This window comes from Coturnix japonica, chromosome 18 (genome assembly GCF_054131305.1).
Source record: "Coturnix japonica strain WE chromosome 18, WE-NBRP24, whole genome shotgun sequence".
Taxonomy (NCBI): domain Eukaryota; kingdom Metazoa; phylum Chordata; class Aves; order Galliformes; family Phasianidae; genus Coturnix; species Coturnix japonica.
The window spans coordinates 10,552,904-10,568,250 of record NC_140680.1 but is presented as its reverse complement, the minus strand read 5'-3'; the positions used below and the strand labels follow the sequence as shown (position 1 = coordinate 10,568,250).

At 38.9% G+C, this 15,347-nt stretch overlaps 1 long non-coding RNA gene across 1 annotated transcript; it reads right to left on the bottom strand.

The window, feature by feature from the left end:
* Positions 1–1,320: 1,320 nt before the first annotated feature.
* Positions 1,321–15,045, bottom strand: LOC116654060 (uncharacterized). Its single transcript, XR_004308928.2, has 2 exons — positions 14,932–15,045; positions 1,321–5,786 (listed from the first exon to the last, which is right to left on the bottom strand). It is a non-coding gene; the product is annotated as an uncharacterized LOC116654060 (long non-coding RNA).
* Positions 15,046–15,347: the final 302 nt, after the last annotated feature.

Genomic DNA, 15,347 nt, shown 5'->3' with positions numbered 1-15,347 from the left:
TTTATAGCTTGTAAATATTCCTTGTGGTGAATTCTCGCATTGCCAGCATAATCCCCTCTTCCTGTACAGACCTCATTTATGAATCCCAAACCAGTGACATTATCCCCAGGATGTAAGACAAGACTCTCTCCTGTAATGCACACTGCATTTACTGAGTAGTCAATAAAGCGGCATTCTCAGACTTTTTATGTGGACTGATTAAATTGTATGGGACTGTGACAGTTAAATTTACACATGCTGACCTACTGCTTTGTTATAAAACTGCAGGCTTTTACTTGCATGGGATTTCTACTACAGTGTTTCTCCTCCAGTTCCCCCTTTGTGGTAAGTAAAGGTCTCTTATTTTGGGTTTTGTGATGCAATGCAGTTGCCTGGTGCCAGCTTGGCTCTAAGGCAGTTGCCAGATTGCACTACTAAGATGTGCCATCCAACAGCATCAAGCCAGAGTGATTGCACAGCAGGGACAAAAAGACACCTCTACACCACCCCAGTGCTCATTTTGGACCCCTGGCAGCCATTGGTACGTAGGATGAGTTAAGGTTCTCATGGGCTGTTTAATCCCAGCCTAGTAGAAATGGCTCTCCTGGGCTGCAAGTATAAATGGGACTGTAAAGATAAAGGGGATGTCACTTCCACATGCCACTCTACCAGCCCTCCAATCTCTCTCTTTATCATTGCCTGCCTCTGAGAACACAGGAATCATGTCATGCCAGGGACTCCTCTTAAAGACTAAGGCAATTATCACAGAAGGGGAAATAACACTTCTTAATGGAATGATTAGGAAAGATTTTACTGCAGATTCATATTTTAATCTGTTGAAAAACACATTGAAATGCTGTTTCAGTCATTCTTACCACCTAAACCAGAAGTACAAATGCTGAAATAACAGTGTTAAACTGCAGTTAGGGAATGTCAATTTAGTGAGATGATGACGGGAAATACATAGCAATGGCTGGCTTTTGGAAACATTTTGGCCAATGTTCAGATCTTGTAATACTTATAATCCTTCTGAGTTTGCCTGCTGGCAATGATGAGGACTTGCCCTTTCTAGTCAGAAAGCTGACAGGTACGGGAACAGCAAGAACCTGTAAAATCATCAAACTAAATCTTACTGAGCCAAGGAGAAGACAAAGCTGATAGGAAGGTAATGAGTGCAGTCGGAATTGCCCCATCTTATTTTTTGTTGCTTGTGGTTGACAGGCCATTCTTTATTAAGTAGTTTAGGAAAGGTTTCACTGGTGGTTCCTTCTCAATAAAGGGTCAATTTCTTATTCTTCTAGAAATGGTTATCTTATCACCAAAAAGAAAGTTGGAGTCTCATTCAAAACTAGAGTAAATGCAGTTTATTTGTTGATACTGATTCTTGTGCTGCTGAGGTTTCCATTTCTTCTTCCTTAGGGATACTGTCAGAATACAGGTCAGTTCACCTTCAGCTACGGGCCATTTCATGTTGCACTCTATCAGAGCTCCTAGTCTGGATACAACTAATGCTAACTGGGAAACAGGAGGCTGGAAAAGTGTCACCGTGGGAAGCTAGAGAAAGGATGCTCTCTATAGTCAGAGAACAGCTGAGAGCTTCCTCTAAAGATTTTGAGAGTGCTGTAAGGATTTTGGCATGTTAGAAGGTGTTGGGAAGCTGGATAATGTGAAAGTATTATAGAGCAGCATCTCCAACACTTATTAGCATAAGTGCCTATATGCCTATGCTACACAGAAACCGAAGTCAGAATAAATTAGACCTGTATTTCAACTAGGCTACGTACACACTTCTGGTGAGAGAGGACCAGGCATCAGAGGAGAAAGAGAAGCACAAACATTTTCATGTATATTTATGGAATATTGTGTCCAAGATGAAGGCAATTATTTGTCAAAATATTCCACTTAAAAACCACAGAATAAAAGCGAACTAGACAATGTTTAAATTGTTATCCTTTGTGGGTGCCCGTTTTACAAGTTGAATATTTTGTAGGGGTTATGTGCAAACCACCACATTCACGGAAGTGTCATTCTGCAATTAAAGTATGTTTATTCAGCAAAGTGCTGTATTATGTCTGCTTGAATAGTTCATTGCAGTTTAGACCACTGCATGTCTCAAAGACCTGATCCTGTTTTCAGTACGCAGTCAAAGCAAGTTAGTGGAAGCTCTTCTTGTATAAGTAGTATGGAACAAGATCTCTTGTGCTCAGTCTGTCCACAGCGAGACTGTCCTGCTCTTTTAAAATGCAACGTGTTATTAGTACTTTTCTTAATTATGGAAGGCTGTTAATACCCAAATTGATTTGTTGTTGCCGCTGCCAGGAAACTATTTAGCAGAAGGGTATTTTTATAGCACTGAGGAGCCCACAAGTCTGATATACTCAGTGGACCTACAAATTAGCATGATAATAGAATTTATAATCTGTTGAGGTAAATAGAAACCAAAGACCACAGAGACATCCGCATGTGGTAAGACCGGTTTGCTAGCCAAAACAAAGTCTACTTGTGTTGTTCACAAGAATCTGAATATTAGAAGATGTCTAGGACATAATGAGGTACACTTCCAGACAAGATAAATAGAGACAGAAATATAAGCTGAGCGTGAAGAACAGAGCTACTGTAGGAATTTTAACACCAAAAAATTGAGTCAGTGGTGGGAGGAACACCCAGTTTGGATTCTGGTTTTCATAGGCTCTTTGCTTGTCAAACTTAATACCAAGTGAAATAACCTAATTCAACTTGGCAAAGGCATACAATACAGAGACTTGATATCTGTGACAGGGGCTTTTGAAGTTTCTTATAAACAGTGTTTTCCTTGCTTTGGAAAAGGTGGCTGAACAATCAACAACTTTTCCGATTCCGACTCCCACAGCTGAAAAGAGCAAATCATTAAGTAGCTCATCAGTGAAGGAAATCCCTCTGCTCAGCCTGTCTTCCAGAAATGGACTTAAACATGCTCAGTTTGAGGCATGCGCTTAAGGAGTAGCTGAGTAAGGGTGTGTCACATTTTTAGGCTTTTTTCCCCTCTGTTTTTTTTCTAACCCGTGACCTCACAGAAGTGTGTTGTGGGACTGTCTGGCAGGCAAAACATGTGGTTTTGCTCTCCTGATTTCTTTCTTTCTCTGTCTTTTTTATATTATGGATTAACATGAGAGCCGGATATGAAAGGAGAACTTATTCATTCATTAGGAAACACAATTGCTATTATTACTACTATTATTATTGCTATTATTCCTGATTAGGAAACAAGCAGAAATGGGTTGCACAAAGGATAATAAATACATATTGGAGACCGTAAGGAGAACTTCATAAATGTGTTTGAGATTCCAAAGATTTTATCTTTCAAAATGGAACAGATTTAGCCGCATGTAAAAGAAGAGTTGATGAGAAGATGGTGATAGAGCATCAGCAACAGAATGTCCCAGTTGAGTGGCTTTGTCTTCTTCAATGATGTTCCAGTTTCTTTTTCAGGCTCCTTCCTAGAGTCTGATTCAGTACTGAAATATGTAGATATTGTCCTTACAGGAATCAACAAAAACTACACAGAATGACCTTTGAATTTTCATTTAACTGGGGATCAGAGTAAATTAGGTACCAGAATACTTGCAAAAGAAAAAAAAAAACAAAAACATTTTCTTTATTTCTTTATGAAATGGTGCTCTCCATCTCTATTCTTCTTTTCCCCTTTTGCTACCACACTGTAAACGCATTTATGCTTGGTATGTTGAAATGCACAGGAGCTCAAAGTTTCCTCTTGAGTCTCAGCTGTTAGTATTGAAGTACTTGCTTCATATACTTTAATTTGCCCAATTCCTGCAACTTTTATCCAATTGATAATTGATAGACTGTTCCTTCCTTCCCAATTTCCTTCATTAGTTACATCAGGAAGTTTATTGGTGTTCCTTGCATGTAACTCAAGAAGACGGATAGCGCCACGCTTGTTTCAGGCCTATGTAAATTAATACTGGCCAGAAGTCTGAAGGCAAAGATCAGCAAGCCGAAAAACCCGGAAGATATCTGGTTACATGCCAGAGGCCTCCTCTTCAAATGAAATGACAGGAATCTGGGGCTGAAGGACTTCCGTTCACTCTTAATGAACTTGAGTGGCTCTCGCCTACAACCAGAAATGATATGCAGACAAGCAGCTCCTAAGACACGTCATTCCCATAGTTTGCAGGCTGTTATTTTATTCTCTCCAGCATCCCCTTTTTATTCTGCAAGCCTAAAGACCAAACAAATAATGTGTGAATAATACAGTGGCCAGGAATAGTACAACCAATGTCAAAGTGACTTTTCATCAGAGTGGGAGCAGAAAGTCTGATCCCTTAAACTTGGTGTGGTTCTCAGGCAAGTTCATTTGATAGATATTTCTGAGCAAAACTTAAGAGGATTCCTGCAGTGGCACAGCTGGATTTGAAGATTCATGAGTCCTTTTATCATGAAATCCAAACATTTTCTCTTGTTACTCTTGTTCCACTTGAACCAAGATTTGGATGTATGTATGAATGCCTTTGTACAGATAACAAATAATCACAAGAGGCTGTCATAATTTGCTGTTGTCCTCTACCATTACACATGTGAACATAAACACATTTACAGAGGAACAATCAAGGGAATTTAAAGCCAGGATGTAAAAAAGCAGGGTATGAGAAGTTACCCACTCAAAATGTGGGCGTGAGTCTCTCAGATGTAACAATTAAATGCTAACATGGTGTAATACAATAATATGGGAGCACTGGGTTTCATTCCAGTGGCAATCCTAATTATAACACTACTTAGTACAGGAAATTGCCTGTTGAACTGCTCTGCCTGAAAACCTGAAGAGAAAACCGTGAATATGTTTGCTTACATAGTGAAATACAACACAGAGCCAAATCCAAACAGCAAACTTCAGGACATCCTTCTTCCCTTTACACCTTCTCATTCCTCCAAAGCTTCACACAGCAGAGTAACACAGTGACAGGAACCTCTTTATTGGTGGAAAGAAAGTGAGGCAAGAGCCTGGTTACAGAGGCCAGTGGCGTGTGATCAAATGGTCATAACATGATCAAGAACAGAATAAGGGGCTCTGTTCCAGAAGCAGAGGAAGCAGGAACCGTCACCCCTCTGTGTAACTGCCGTCGTCAATGGCTTAAAGATGCAGGTGAACTGTGGGGCCTGGGCTTGCTGAAGCAGTTGCAAAGTGGGAGCACACCTTCCTCTCTGGATTTTTAGGAGACTTGGAAGAGAACTGAGCAAGATATTTATGAATTGAGGTGCTTTTAATTCTGTTTCTCCTGAGAGAGAGATAAATATCAATTTGATGTTCTCCAGAGATAGGGAATCAAAACAAGAACTGTGTTCCTATTAGCTCCCTAAGATTGATCTGAAGTTAAGTACCTGGAGACATTCAGGTTGAGCAAGGAACACTGGATACATTATTCTGGTCTCTATCCTGCCCAATTCTTTCTGTCCTTGATGCACACTTGATTACAGACTGGTGAAGATCTTGCTAGTATCCAAAAATTTAACTGCATAAACGCAGGAATCTAGGCACTAATTCAGGAAAGTCCTTAACCATGTTGTTAGGTTGTTCCTCAATCACAGCCAGAGGAGTGGACAAGGAGCTCAAGTACAACAATGTGCAGATGGAGAACATCTCTGCTGGGGGCTCAGGTTTCTCAGCTGTGTGTATACTCATGTCATTCTATTGACCATCAACATCCACAAAAAGGCAGTATGATTTACTGGAGCCGAGTTGTTTTACGAGCGTCGGTTGAGACTTGAAGTTCTTCCCAGCAGCAAACAAATGCTGAATCAGCAGCTGAGTTCTGCAGGAAGGGAGAGTGTGACATTTTTATACTGCCAACACATCTAATCAAAAGAGAACTAACTGCATTTTATATAAGAGTAAACACTATTTACTGACTGATATCATGTGACTAGACAGACCATATCTTGGTACTATAATGTCTTCCCAAAATTCCTGAGAATTTCATTCAGTGTATGTTTCTTTATAATTTCTCTTAGATTTTTTCCATATACTTTCCCTTATATTCATTCTTATTATAAACTTTATAGCAATAATTTACTGAGATTTGATTCTGCTTTGAGAACCCCAGGCTACTGGAACACTTTATTATAGAAAGAAAACTGTTGGCACTATCTAGCATATCAAAGCTTGAAGTTTACTTCTTTGCCTTTACAGCTTTATTAGCATCTTTCTGTTGATGTTTAATTTGCCAAAGGTTAACAATGGCTAGTAATAGACCATACATATTAACCCAGATTAACCCATGGAAGACTCTCACTTGTGGTGCAACATGAGCAGAACCACCCTTCAGCATGGCAACCCAATGTACTGTGGTGATGTGGAAATTCAGGAGATCTGGGGCACTATGTAACAGCACAAGATAAGTTGTTTCAGCTCATCCAGAACTCCACACAGCAAAAAACTTCCTTAATGAACACTGGCATGAATTCATTCAGAAATGTCAAAGTGTTTCAGTGCTGTTGGTGCAAAGCTTGGTTAGAAAAGCTTTAATTTAATTTCTAGATCTGAGCCTCAAGAATAAATTCTAATCTTGGTGCCATGATCAGCTCTCAAAACTGAGCTGCTAAAAAGTGATGGAAAAGAATAATTTTTCCCTTGCTTATTAGACAGCTTAATGCCTTTCTGACTTTGTACCATGGTAAAAAAATAAGAAGGTTAAATATGAATGACTCTGCATGAATCTCTAGTGGAAACAGATCAAATAAATTACCCTTGCAAGTGGCATGATAGCCCATATATGTCCCTTCTGCCTTACCCCTAATTAAATCTTTTACACATAAATGGGTATTTCTGTTTAATCACCTCTGTCTCCTTGCCTCTGTTCCCAACTGTCACAACTCTACTCCTTTAGCCTGCATCAGCCAAACTTAATATGTTCCATAGTTTTGTTTATGGATGTATTTTACTAATTCTTATTTATTAAAATAATTGCCTTAATTAATCCTAATTGTTCATTGTTAATCACTTAGTAATATAATTCCATTTGCTTGCACATATATATTTTTGTTTTAGTCATTATAAAAGCAAGACATAAAGCAAATGGTGTAATTACTCACAAAGGACCAGGAGTTCAAACAATAAAAATCAAAGAGGAGAAAATAAAATGCTTTCAACATTCCTATATAGTAACTGGGACATCCTGTGTCACAAATTACTTTATGAGCTGTCTGGAAGTGGGATTCCTCTCTAAAACCTCAAGAAGCTAAAAAATGAAAGAAGAAACTGTCTTACAGCTGAGGTGATGTTTCCAAACTTACCTATTGCTGTTTGGCAGCAAGACCAGGAGATGGTAAAAGGTGTCAGTACCCTATTGAACTAAGATGGACAGCCTGGAAGAGCTTTGAAGGGAATGAAATCTGAATAACAATTAAACTCAGAGAATTCTACATTTTCTTTCTATTGCCTCTTAGAAGTGAAGGGGAAAAAAGCAATCACCTGCTATAGTTAGGCAAAAACTCAGGTTTTAATATTGGTGGTTACTGAAAATCACAGCACGACTTGATCTGTTTTCAGTTTCATGATCATACAAGTCCATGGGGGTGAGGACAAAGGGTGTCCTGCTGAGAGCAATGGTTGTGCCATTGCACTATGGTTATGTCAATGGTTATGTCTTCTGCAACTCTTGTTTTTCTCCAGAGCCAATCATAAAAACAGTACAGGCTCTGTTACAGAGAGAGTCTGGGCACATTTATCTCCAGGGCAGTTCTGGGCTGGCAAAGATACTCTGCCAGAAGAAAGAAGATTCCCTTAGGCAGGACTGCTCTGCTATTGCTTGTCCTCCACACACATCTATGCTCTATCTCCTATAGGAAAACCTATTTGGTTTTTTTCCAGTAGTTGGAAAGTGACTTTCACATCACACAGAGTTCTGCTCCCCTAAAACAGTGCATAGAACAGATACTGCAATGTGAGCCCCAAAAGGAGAATAAACTGCCCAAATGCCATTCTGCTTCAGAGTCTCAAAGTGACAGAAGGACCTGGATTTCAAGGAAGCCCTTCCAATGTCATCATTTGAAAGCCTGATCTGTGTTTATTTGTAACATTCTGATCTTTCTATAACTTTGTGACTTATTCAGCACTTGCTGTTCCCACAGTTCTAAAGCTTGTTGACTTCATATTCTCTGGGTAAATTATTTGTGGCTTAATCTCCTGGCAAAGTCCCAGTGGTTTTAAGTAAGTTATATCAACAAAAGTTTTGTCTCCATAAGTATTTTTCCCTCTCTTCCTGACAAGCTTTAAATATCTACTGATGCAAGAACAATCTCTTTTCTATAGAAATGATGGTATAAGCTAGTTTAAAGTTAATTAAGCATTTCTTAAGTCATCCTCCTTCTCTAAACACTTACCCTCTGTTGTCTGGGAAAATCCATCTCCAAAAAGTATAAGCTAATTCTCCTGAATTTCTGCTTTTCTTTTTCTTTTTCTTTTTTTTTTCTTTTTTTTTTTTTTCTTTTTTTTTCCTTTGATTCTATTAGGTTTTCCAACAAAGACCTAATTGTTAGTGCCAATTATTAGAGGCTTCCGTGACTTGGGAATGTTACCCACTGCAAGATTTGTCCACTTCTGATACATCTACAAGCCAAGGTCACATAAAAGAAAGGCTTTATGAATGTCTTCACCTTCTCTTTCCATCACTGCTTTTTACGCACTGAACCAACCTGCATTGTCTGCTAAAACTGGTCATTGTGATAGGAGAGAACCAACATGCTTGAACATTTAACTATGAGTTGGTGAAATCCCGATGATTCTCTTTTTCAGTTACAGAATAAGGATGTCCTGTTGCAAAAATGTGCCTGCATGTGAAATGTATGTGAAGTGGGGGCAACCCTGTAACATGAGTCTAGAGCTGAGAATATGTTACCTGAGGGCACACTTCTCTGGATCCATCACACATAGCAACCAGATGCATCTGGCAAGCAAGGCCTTCAGTGGTGGAGTCATGGCTGCACTCTGCAGAAGGCAGGCTGTGATTTGGCAGACAAGAATGGGGCTCAAGAGTGGAGGGGCACTTTGTCACAGCTTCACAAGAAACAACCCAAGAAGCACTGCTGCCATACAAGCATGAAATTTTAAAGCTCTAGCTTCTTCCTTGTGTCATGATGGAAACACATCTTTGCAACGTAACATTAAATTTGTAACCCAAATCCTGCTAAATATCACTTGAAGTGTAAGATAGGAAAGGAAATTTTTAAGGAGTGAATTAATGGCTAAATTAATGCTACAGCTCCTCCTACAAGTCCTCATTTACAAGCTCAGCAGGTTTTTCTTGTTTGTCTACACTGCCTGTCTTGGAAAGGGACCTCCTACCTCCTTCTCTGCTGCTGTTGCTATTAAGAGAGATTTTTGTAGCATACAAAAGCTCTGATTGTCCTCTCACTTATACTAATTTTGCAATTGTGTAAATCCATTGACCTGAGCAGATTTTGATTGACACTAATACATGCTGGAGGAGAATCAGGTTTTAAATACCTTTGAAGGCAGACAAGCTTGGAAAAAATAGTCTTATTTTTAAGCTCCATAATCGTGACGATGTCCTTTTGTACCATACTGTTCATCCGTTATTTGAATTACATTTGTCAAACATCCATTCAGGTCAAATATTTGTATATCCATTGTGTATTACCTTGTAAATTTAACTTAATTTGTTTGTAGTTTTCCTTTATAAATAACCTCACTTCAAAGTTATTTTAAAGGTTTTAAAGACCACAAAGTCAAAGTGAATGTGAACGAATGGCTCAAGTTTGTAAAGCTTCCATTTCTTCCAGGATTTATCTTACCATGAAGTGAGTCATTTATATCTTATTGCATGATGTGATCGTTCTGTTACCACAATGAAGCTATACAAAAACTCTTGTAGATGATTTACACTCATGTGGCTCTCCCCATAACATAGTGTAATACACAGTAAAATGGAGAGACTTCAGTTTGGTCTCTTTTATGAAGAGTTCAGTTCAGCTGATCTGTGTAAGTAAGTATGTCTAACCAACAAGATGAATCACCATAGTGTTATAATTGCTCTTTTCTATTTGTTTCTTCTTTTATTTATGCCACTAGGTCAATTTGTTATCTTCAGCAATCGAGGGACCATTCCTTTCCGAAGTCCCTTATTTCCTACTCTATGATGGATCAGTAGGCAAAGCTAAGGGCTCAGCTGAGTTCAACTTGAATTCCTGAAGCATCTTCCTGAAAATGATTCAATGGCTGAATTTTTGTGGACATATATATATATACATATATATATATATGGCCCCATTACTGGCTTGGCTTTGTGCAGGATTAAAGCCCAAATTGCAACACTTCTTTTTACTTTGTTGTGCGTGACAAGAAAGGTTTTACAAGCCTGTCCAGCACTGTGGCCTTTTGCATACTTCTGAGGCTGTGGTCTCTAAAGCAATTTGTCAAAGCCCTTGCTGTGTAAAAACTTGTTGAACATACATATATATGCACGATTTGTATATGCAATCTGTATATTGCAGTGAGTCAGCTTGAAAACCCCAACAAAAAAGTCAGGTGTTGCACCTATGCTGTGACCTACACTTTAAAAGGAATGTCTTGGTCTTTCCAGACTGTTTAATTTTTGTTTAATCAGTATGCATTTCTGCTAAGCTCCAAAGTCAGAAGATTTCTTCTATAACACAATGTCCATTGACAATAATGGATGTTTGTTCCTTGAAAAATAATGTGGTTTGCATCTGGTGTGAAGCTATTAGTGAGTTGACTTACTGTTGTTAGAAGAGATTATGCTAAATGTAGCATAATCCCCTGGAAAAATGTACAAAAGGATCATTCAGGGCTGTTCCAGCCCTACATTAGCCCAGCTGAACATGCAAGTAACTGATATTATATGTGTCTGCAATAACTGTGCAAATTAGATGTATAATTGCATCCATAAATTGTTGGAAAATCTGGCTCTTAAATTATGCATCACAAACAATAATAACCCACTGAGATGATTGCTGTCAGTTTACCTTACATAAACTGTGTTTCTCTTTGTTCAGCATAAGAATCAAGGGATGATTTCTAAACTCTGCAGGCAGCAATCTTCAAAACAGCAATGAACGTGTTTGACACGTTTGCTCACAAAACATGTCAGCAAACTCTGGGAGGTACAGCTGTAAGGAGTTGTGGGGCCAGAAGCAAAAAGGAGTTTAAAAGACTGTCACATTTTTGGCAGGCTGAGTCCGTCAATAACTCTTAAGAGTCCAGTTATCTTTTCTGGACCAGAAAGTCCTCGTATCACTTAGTTGTGAAAGCTGGGAGGAAGTAACAGGAGAAGAATATCTCTGTACCTTTGCTTTCTGAAGATGCTGGATTTGGGCTGAATGAACTTTTGTTGTGACAGTTAGAGCTAATCTTCTGATCTTATTTTTCTTTACACTACATTGTATAACATTTCTGTTTCATACCGGCCTTGAAGTCGTAAAAGATATTCTTATTGTATTCAAATCACAATGATGGTAATGTATTGAATCTCTGTAGCTTGAAATGGGACATAAGATTATCATTCTCACTATTATTGTCATCTCACAATTTTCAGAATCTGCATCTGACGTAGTGAGGACTAATCCCATGGGGATTATGACTCTTAACTCTGTGCAGAGTGCCAATGAAATAAAAACAATCAAATTTCAACTTCTTTTTAATATCGGAATAGACATAAGAGTGGTTCAAGGTAGACAGCAATTAATCCAACCATTCATAGAAAAGCCACTTCAGAGGAAATCTGTGCGTGACAAGAATAGATAGCTCTGACCATCAAGTGGAGTGAGAGAGGATAGGAATAACACTTAAAGTCCACATCTCAAATTACTGTGATACCCTCTATAATTTAATAATGAGAACATCACAACAGGGAGGTGTTTGAGCTCCTAATGACACTCAGTAAATGAGCTGGCTTGCAAAACAAACACACAACCTTTTGTACTTATAATGGCTTGACAACATTTTGTCTGGAGGGCTGTGAAATTTTCCTAGCTCAGCCCGTTAATCTCAAAAGCAAATGCTGCTTTTCAGTGAGAAAGCTATACAAGCTGCTCTCCCTGCTTGTGCACTGACAAAGCATGAGCCTAGAGCTGAAGTGAGTTTTGTCAAAGCAAGGAGCAAGAGTCACCCATTAGAATGCATGAAACCAAAGTACAGCTTGTTAAAAAATGGAGCACTGGTTAGGTGTGGATGCAGTGGGGAGGTTTACCCACTGAATCTTCATGGTTCTTTTCTGAATTACCATCTAATGTAAAATTCACATGTATTGTTTCAAAGCGCTGTTCCACATGCACAAATGTGCTGTAATTTTTTTTTCCGCCGTCATTCACAGGTATCCCTGAGTCTAGCACATCTGTCAGAGAAAGCTGGAAAAAGGAACTCCTGATCACAGTGAATGCTACTGTTCTAGATAGGCTTTAGGGATTTAAATACATACGTTGTTAGATCTGGGCTCCAAGTCCAAATAATGAATCATACGTGTTAATGGGAAAGCCCATAATAGCTTTGCCCTGGGTGTGTACGGAGTGATAGAAATTCTAATGGATTTTAAAATGAAACTTGACCTACAGTCCTACTCCAATCTCAGATCTGTACAAAGGCATTAATTGGACTTATTCAACTAATTACTTGTTATTAAACTAGCACAGAGACTGTAAAGACTTGGACAAGCAATTATTTTCTATAGACGACAACCCAAGTTTTGGCAATATTATCTGAACTGGGATAAAAGTTTTTAAACCTTCAGAAGCTGAGCCTGAGGCAGCCAAGCCTGTGAAGCCAAAAGATTATGCCAATGTTCTCATAGTGTCTTACGCAGGATGAAATGATGCCAAAATGTTATGATACTGTATCACAAGGATTGCATATCTTCTTAGTATGGAACAGTGAGGTTCCAGCAGCCCATTTTAATATAAGAAGAAGCAGGCAGAGATGCCCACAATTCATAACTCAAATTCATAAAGAGATGATAGCTGTAACACTGCAGCTCTGGAGGCAAAAGATTTAATTTGTTTGGGGAATGGAAATAGAAAATAATATTAAAAGAAAAGAAAGAAAGAGAAGAAGAGTGTTTTGAGCTTGCAACCAAAGCAGCAATTCTAATCTCTTATTTTGACATGCGCTCACTGCGGATTGCTGACAGCACTCCCAGGGATTTTAGCTTCTATACAGATAATGCTCCCGCACATCCTTGGGTGGCTGTGACTACTGAGAGAGATAAGAACCAAAACTTCAGTCTTTTCTTTTTGGAAGTTAGTGATGGCCCTTTTCTTTTTTTCTCAAGGGCTAGAAGAAAAAATGCTAAGCTTTCTTTTCTTTTCCTGTGAAGCAGTACTTCAAAAGAGAAGTTGTAGAAACATCAAATGTGCAAACACTGAAGAACTTGGCTGTGATAAAATCAACACTGTCATGACCGTTGTTTTTTTTTTAACGGATAAAATAATTTTCAACTGTAATCTCTGTATCTCTAAAGCAAAATCCACTGCGATTTTTTAATATATTAAAAAAAATCCTTATTTTCCCCAAACATTTTGGTGTCATTGAATCAGTATTTTTCTAGTAGAAGACTCTTCACCTGGAAATTTTCTGCAGTGAGGTGCACCCGCTGCATCTGCTGGTGCTAAAAATATCTACTTTTTGAGCTCCTTCCCTCTAGGTACCCAAACGTTTCTCAGATGCACTCCCTGTGAGGTCAGAAAGTGTTGCTATTCTCATTTGGCGGCGAGGAAACTGAGTCACAAAGAGGCTGGGTGATTTTCCTAAGGGGAACAGGAAGTGCATAAAAGAGGTAGGTACCAAATTCTGGCTTCCCAAGCTCATTAACTTTTCAAGTGTAATGACTTCTTACCAAATTGACTGAAAACAATTTCTGCCTCTCTCAGCTGCGCCTTTGCTATATTTGGGGACCCATGCTGTTCTGAGCTTTGAAAAGCTTCACGGCACTGTGGTAGGATTTTTAGAACATTAAGAAATATATAAAAAGAGAGCAGTTAGAAGGTGAAAAGGTTTTTTTTCACAGTTTCTCCTTCCGTTTTTCCTTCTGGAGCCTAACAAGTTCCAAATGTTCTGGAAGGTCTATTTTTGATGAGTTTTGGATTGAAAGTGCTGTTCTTGTACACTGCTACATTAAAGTGTTTACACAGAAAACAGCCCAGTCTGGAAAAGTAACAATTTGTTCACGGGATCATATAACGTATTTGCCTAAATGGGCTCTTGGGAGGAAAAAGCAACCAAGAAAAAAAGATTTCTCTTTTCACCCATGAAATCTTCTTCATAACGTCAAATGAATTTTCTCCTGCTATTAACAGCAGCAACAATAAAGGAAAAAAACAAACCCTTTTGGTCTGTAATGCTGAGAACACCACAAACATCTCATTATGCTTGCAGGTCAGCATCTTGGGAGAAATGCTGGCAGCCCAGGGAAAGAAGGAAGAATAAAAATCCCATCAGAAAAATATTCTTTGCTCTGTATAATTCCTTCTTTGCAAGCTCCAGAATTCAGGCTTTGTAATTAAAGAGAATGAGCAGCGTGCATGCAGTGCTGTGAGTGGTTTCCCTGTTTGTGCACCCACGGTATGACACAATAAGGACAAATATCCGGAGGCAGGTTCAGAGACACTGAGTCTAGATCTTTAATTAATAGCTGGAGATCAATTGCATAATACCTGAGCAAATAGACACGTGCATTTATTATCTGCAAACAAGAACTCTGCAATTAGGGTCATAAAGAAAATGTCAGAAAACAAGAAGCAACAAATACCCATTGTGGAATTAATAAGAGCAGTAGTTCCCCTCCAGTGGTCACTGAGTAAGCAAACATTCTGGTTAAATAAACTGAAATGGAGCATATCTGGGCAACACACTTACGTGCTGGGTCAAAGCAGAGGTTAAATAAAAATTTGTTTTAAAAAGACCCAAAAGAACACAATATGACTCCTTACCCCATGTACCACATGTTGTTAAAGGAGGGAAGAGGAGCATTGGGCACATTCATGAGCGCGCTGCATGACTTTGAAGCAGAACTGTAAGGAAAGCAGGGAGCATTTGTGTTTACCCCTGTCCCCTAGCAACTTCCCTGCTCACAACTAATCTTTGGCACGGAGGATGTATCGGCTCTCAGCAGCCAAACACAACTCACTCCTGCCAGCACCATGGTGATGGGCTGACCCTTTCAGAATACATCAGCATTAGGATTTCAGAAGGGGCACATTTTCAAGGTCGATGTTTATTTCATGGAAAACTGCTACATGAGGTTTCTGAGGTGCTGATCCTTAATTGGCCATTACAATAAAAACACGGGAGTAATTTCATATTAGACTGATGCCTCAGCATGTAATCCAAATGTAGGTCATTTCAT